This window comes from Natator depressus, chromosome 9 (assembly GCF_965152275.1).
Source record: "Natator depressus isolate rNatDep1 chromosome 9, rNatDep2.hap1, whole genome shotgun sequence".
NCBI classification, from domain to species: domain Eukaryota; kingdom Metazoa; phylum Chordata; order Testudines; family Cheloniidae; genus Natator; species Natator depressus.
In genome coordinates this window covers 73,454,143-73,461,124 of record NC_134242.1, presented here as the reverse complement: position 1 = coordinate 73,461,124, position 6,982 = coordinate 73,454,143, and positions in this window count along the sequence as shown.

Here is a 6,982-nt window from a genome sequence, read left to right as displayed (position 1 = left end):
ATTACTTACTTCATGGGCAGGTGGTATACAAGTGCACGCAGTGCCAGCTGCTCTTGGCCCTCAGAGACACCGTATGGCTCATGAGGCCAGAGTGGCTTAACTGGAGGAGTTAAGGAGACAGATGAGACTTTCAGGAACACAATAGAGTGGTCCCACCCCAACTCTGACAGCCTCTGTGCTGTTAAGGAGGATGAAAGTCTCGGGGAAGGAGAGCATCAGTCTGGAGCAGAGAGAAACTATCCTATAGTGGGGACCCTCCTTTCGGATGATGTCATGGAATCCTCTTGCACTGAGGATATCCCTCCAGGGGATTGAACTGAGGTTACTAGGAAGAGCCAAGTAATAGTAATAGGGGATTTGATTATAAGAAATATAGACATCTGGGTTTGTGATGACCAGGAGAACCACATGGTTAATTGCTTGCTGGGCGCGAAGCCTGCAGATCTCACTAGATATCTAGACTCAGACTTATGTGCAGTGCAGGTGAGGAGCTGGTCATGGTTAAGGGTATGTTTTAGTCATGGGTATTTTTAATAAAAGTCATGGACAGGTCACGGGCAGTAAACAAAAATTCACAGCCTGTGACTTATCCATGACTTGTACTATATACGCCTGACTAAATAATGGGTGGGGGGGAGGGGTGGTCTGGGGGGGAGGCTCAGGGGCGCCACAGGTGTGGGGAGGCAGCCTAGGGAGTGCCATGGGTGGGGGGGGGGGCGGCAGCCTGGGGGGATGCCACGAGTGTGGTGGGGGCGTGGCCCGGGGACGCCATGGGTGTTGGGGGAGGGCAGGCAGTGGTGTGCGGCCTGGGACCCCCGTTGGTGGTGGGAGGGGTGTGGGTGTTGACAGGGCTGGCAAGCTCTCTATCTGACTCCACACCTCCCTGGAAGCGTCAAGATCCCACTCCCTCAGCTCCTAGGCGGAGGCGTGGCCAGGCAACTCTGTGCGCTGCCTCCGCCCTGAGCACAGTCTCCACAGCTCCCATTGGCCAGGAATCGATTTAGATAATGGCATAGAGAGTACACTTATAAAGTTTGTGGATGATACCAAGTTGGGAGGGGTTGCAAGTGCTTTGGAGGATAGGATTAAAATTCAAAATGATCTGGACAAACTGGAGAAATGGTCTGAAGTAAATAGGATGAAATTCAAGAAGGAAAAATGCAAAGTGTTCTTTCTTAAGTGGAGTAATCATTTGTACACATACAAAATGGGAAATGACTGTCTAGAAAGGAGTATTGCAGAAAGGGATCTGGGGATCACAAGCTAAATAGTGGATCACAAGCTAAATATGAGTCAACAGTGCAATGCTGTTGCAAAAAAGCAAACATATTATTCTGGGATGTATTAGCAGGAGTATTGTAAGCAAGACACAAGAAGTAATTCTTCCTCTCTACTCCATGCTGATTAGGCCTCAACTGGAGTTTTGTGTCCAGTTCTGGGCGCCACATTTCAGGAAAGATGTGGACAAATTGCAGAAAGTCCAGGGAAGAACAACAAAAATGATTAAAGTTCTAGAAAACATGACCTATGAGGGAAGATTGAAAAAATTGGGTTTGTTTAGTCTGGAGTAGAGAAGACTGAGAGGGGACATGATAACAGTTTTCAAATACATAAAAGGTTGTTATAAGGAGGAGGGAGAAAATTTATTCTTCTTAACCTCTGAGGATAGGACAAGAAGCAATGGTCTTAAATTACGGCAAGGGCGGTGTAGGTTGGACATTAGGAAAAACTTCCTAACTGTCAGAGTGGTTAAGCACTGGAATAAATTGCCTACGGAGGTTGTGTAATCTCCATCATTGGGGATTTTTAAGAGTAGGTTGGACAAACACCTGTCAGAGATGGTCTAGATAATACTTAGTCCTGCCTGGAGTGCAGGGGACTGGACTAGATGACCTCTCGAGGTCCCTTCCAGTTTTATGATTCTATGATTTTTAAACTAAGGACTGGGGAAAGCTGACAGGTGCAGAGGAGCACTCAGTTTGGGTGGAAACATCCCTTAGGGATGAATTTATTAAGGAATGGGGGGGATTCCCTATCCTAATAAAGAGGATAAGAAAGAAAGTAAAGTACAGGTAGGAGCTAGTGAGGAATAATCAAATGTAAAAGAGTCCCACTTACATATAACACATGAAGGCAAGCAACAGCATATCGATAAATTGTACAGGTGTTTATATATAAATGGTAGATGTCTAAATGCTAAGATAGGTGAATTAGAATGCCTGACATTAAATGAGAATATTGATATAATTGGCATAGAGGAAGCTGGTGAAACGAATATAATCAGTGGGACATGATAAGATCAGGTTACAAAATATATAGGTATTAGGGCTGTCGATTAATCATAGTTAACTCATGTGATTAACTCAAAAATTAATTGTGATTAAAAAAATTAATTGTGATTAATCGCACTGTTAAGCAATAGAATACCAAGTGACATTTATTAAATATTTTTGGATGTTTTTCGATTATTAAATAGTTTTGGATGTTTTTAGCAGGCCAATGCTCAAACCACTGAGCTATCCCTCCCCCTTAAAGCTAGCTACTGCACTCGACCCAAGGTTTAAGAATCTGAAGTGCCTTCCAAAATCTGAGAGGGACTAGGTTTGGAGCATGCTTTCAGAAGTCTTAAAAGAGCAACACTCTGCTGCGGAAACTACAAAACCCAAACCACCAAAAAAGAAAATCGACCAGATGCTGGGGGCATCTGACTCAGATGATGAAAATGAACATGCACTGGTTCGCACTGCTGTGGATCATTACTGAGCAGAACCCATCATCACCATGGATGCATGTCTTCTGGAATGGTGGTTGAAGCATGAAGGGACATATGAATCCTTAGGGCATTTGGCATGTAAATATCTTGTGACTACAATAGTGCCATGTGAATGCCTGTTCTCGCTTTCAGGTGACAGTGTAACCAAGAAGTGGGCAGCATTATTTCCTGCAAATCTAAACAAACTTCTTTGTCTTCACAATTGGCTGAACAAGAAGTAGGACTGAATGGACTTGTAGGCTCTAAAGTTTTACATTGTTTTAGTTTTGAATGCAGGTTTTTTTTTACATAATTCTACATTTGTAAATTCCACTTTCATGATAAAGAGATTGCACTACACTACTAGCCATGGGGGAATTGAAAAATACTATTTGTTTTTTACAATGCAAATATTTGTAATTAAAAATAAATATAAAGTGAGCACTTTACACTTTGTATACTGTGTTGTAATTGAAATAAATGTATTTGAAAACATAGAAAACATCCAAAATATTTAAATAAATGGTATTCTTTTCTTGTTTAACAGTGTGATTAATAGCGCGATTAATCATGATTAATATTTTTAATTGCTTGACAGCCCTAATAGGAGTGAGAATGAGAGTAGGTTGCATTGGTGTGTGTGTATCACTATATGTGAAAGGAGTTGAGGCAAATAAAGTAAAAATCTTAAATTAATGAATTAAATGTACTACAGAATCTCTATGGAGAGCAATTCCATGCTTGAATAAGAGTATAGCAGTAGGAATATACTACCGACCCCCTGACTATGAAATGCTCAGGGAGATTAGAGAGGCTGCAAAGGCAGAAAATGCAGTAATAATGGGGGATTTCAACTACCTTCATATTGACTGAGTATGTCACCTCTGGAAGTGATGCAGAGATAAAATTTCTAGACAGCATTAATGACTGCTTCTTGGAGCAGCTTGTCCTGGAATTCACAAGGGAAGAGGTAATTCTTGATTTAGTCCTAAGTGGAGCACAGGATCTGGATCTAGAGGGTGGATATAGCTGAAATGCTCAGTTTTAGCAACCATAATGCAATTAAATTTAACATCCTTGTAAGGGAAAAAGTGCCAAAGAAACCCACCACAGTAGCATTTAACCTCAAAAAGGGGAACTACACAAAAATGAGGGAGCTAGTTAAATGGAAATTCAAAGGAACAGTCTCAAGGGTTAAATGGCTGCAAACTGCTTGGAGACTATTTAAAAACACCACAATAGAGACTCAAACGAAATATATATCCCAAATCAAAAAACCAGTAAGAGGACCAAAAAAATGCCACTATGGTGAATCAGCAGAATAAAAGAGGCAGTTAGAGGCAAAAAGGTGTCCTTTAAAAAATGGAGGTCAAATCCTACTGAGGAAAATAGAAAGGACCATACATTCTGGCAAGTCAAGTGTAAAAGTATAGTAAGGCAGGCCAAGAGAGAATTTTAAGAACTAGCTAAGGACACAAAGACTAACAGCAATTTTTTTTAAGTACATCAGATACAGCAAGTCTGCCAAACAGTGAGGCTACTAGACAATTGAGGTGCTAAAGGAGCACTCAAGCAAGACAAGGGTCATCGCGGAAAAGATATATGAATTCTTTCCATTGGTCTTCACTGCAGATGATGCTGAGGAGATCTGCACACCTGAGCCATTCTTTTTAGGTGAGAAATCTGAGGAACTGTCCCAGATTCAGGTGTCAGTACAGGAAGTTTTGGAACAAATGGATAAATTAAACAGTAATAAGTCACCAGGACCAGATAGTATTCACCCAAGAGTTCTGAAGGAACTCAAATATGGAATTTCAGAGCTATTAACTGTGGTATGTACCCTATTGCTTAAATCAGCCTCTATACCAGATGACTGGAGGATAGCTGATTTTTAAAAAAGGCACCAGAGATGATTTATAGACTGGTAAGCCTTCAGTACTAAGCAAATTGGGTGAAACTATAGTAAAGAACAGAATTCCCAGACACTTAGCTAAACATGATAATTTCGGGAAGAGTCACATGGCTTTTTAAAAAGGAAATCATGCCTCACCAGTCTATTAGATTTCTCCGAGGGAGTCAACAAGCATGTGGACAAGGGTGGTCCAGTCAATCCAATGTACTTGGACTTTCAGAAAGTCTTTAACAAGGTCTTTCACCAAAGGCTCTTAAGCAAAGCAGGCAGTTATGGGATAAAGAGGGAAGGTCGTCTCATGGATCAGGAACTGGTTAAAAGTTAGGAAACAAGGGTAGGAATAAATGGTCAGTTTTCATAATGGAGAGAGGTAAGCAGCAGGGCACCCCAAAGATTTGTACTAGGACCTGTGTTGTTAAACATATTCAAAAATGATCTGGAAAAGGGTGAACAGTGGAAAAATTTGCAGATGATACAAAATTACTTAAATAGTTAAATCCAAAGCCGATTGCAAAGAGTTACAAAAGGATCACATTAAACTGGGTGACTGGGCGACAAAATGGCAGATAAATTTCAATGGTGATAACTGCAAAATAATGCAGATTGGAAAATATAATCCCAACTATACATACAAAATGATGGGGTCCAAATTAGCTGTTACCACTCAAGAAAGATCTGAGTCATCATGGCTAGTTCACTGAAAACATCTGCTCAATATGCAGGAGCAGTCAATAAAGCTAATAATGTTAGAAACCATTCGAAAAGCGATAGATAATAAAACAGAAAATATCATAATGCAACTATATAAATCCATGGTACACCCACACCTTGAATACTGCATGCAGTTCTGGTCACCCTATCTCAGAAAAAAAAAGAAGATATAGTAGAATTGGACAAGATGCAGAGAAGGGCAACAAAAATGATTAGGAGGATGGAACAGCTTTCAATATAAGGAGAGATTAAAAAGCCTGGGACAGTTCATTTTAGAAAAGAGATGACTAAGCGGGGGGAGGTATGACAGTGGTTTATATAATCATGCATGGTGTGGAGAAAGTGAATAAGAAAGTCTTATTCACCCCTTCACAGAACACTAGAACTAGGGGTCACCTGATAAAATTAATAAGCAGCATGTTTAACACAAACAAAAAGAAGTACTCACAGTTAACCTGTGGAACTCAGTGCCACAGGATGTTGTGAAGACCAAAACTATAACTGGGTTCAAAAAAGAATTAGCTAAATTCATGACTGATAGGTCCATCAATGGCTATTAGTCAAGATGGTCAGGGATGCAATTATGCCGTGGGTGTTCCCAATTCTCCAGAAATATCTTGCACTGGCCACTCTCAGAGACAGGATACTGGGCTGGATGGACTGACCCAGTATGGCCGATTTTTAGGTTTTTAACTCAATGGGATGGAGTATCTTTGGAGAGAATACGATTTTCCTTATGCTAACAAAGCTTCTTGTTCCAGATCTTTGAGAAGAGGGCTGGAGCTTAGAGAAGAACTCAGAGGTGAGGTGTACCTTTCTTTGACTCTTCCTGGAGCCTAAGCTAGTCCCCACCTAGACAGTGTGGCAGTACCTCAGTATATCTCAGACAGAGCATGCACCCATTCAACCACATGGATGTGGGATATTTGCTATATGAGATACTGTAACAGTGTTGAAGACACACCGGTGCGGTGCCTCCTGCTGGTCATTTTGGAATTAGCTCATCTGCCTCAGGCCCCTGTGTCCTTCCCAGACCCCGGTACCCCTTACCCTGGGGTTCTGCCCACTGCAGTATCCTCACACACTTTGTCTCCCCTCCCAGGGAAACACCCAACCCTCTACACCCACCTTGCCTCAGTAGCTCCTGCCGGTCGTCATCTAGCCCCCTCTCACTGGGCAAACTGCAGCCTGTAAAGGCTACTCATCATTGGCAAGGGGGTCGGACCAGCCTATTCCCGGGCTGCACCTCCCAGCCCCAGTACCTGCATAGGCTTTTATCAAGGCCCCAGCCTGGGGAGTTGCCAGGCTGGAGCTCCTCTTGCCCTTCCCCAGCACCGCTCTGTTCAAGCTTTGCTGCAATGGGGTTCCCTAACTGTGGTGGGGTGAAAGATGGAACATATATCCCTATCTTGGCACTGGACCACCTTGCCAACCAGTACGTAAACCGCAAGGGGTACTTCTCAATGGTGCTGCAAGCACTGGTGGATCACAAGGGACGTTTCACCGACATCAACGTGGGATGGCCGGGAAAGGTGCATGACGCTCAGCTCTTTAGGAAATCTGGGCTGTTTGAGAAGTTGCAAGAAGGGACTTACTTCCCAGACCAG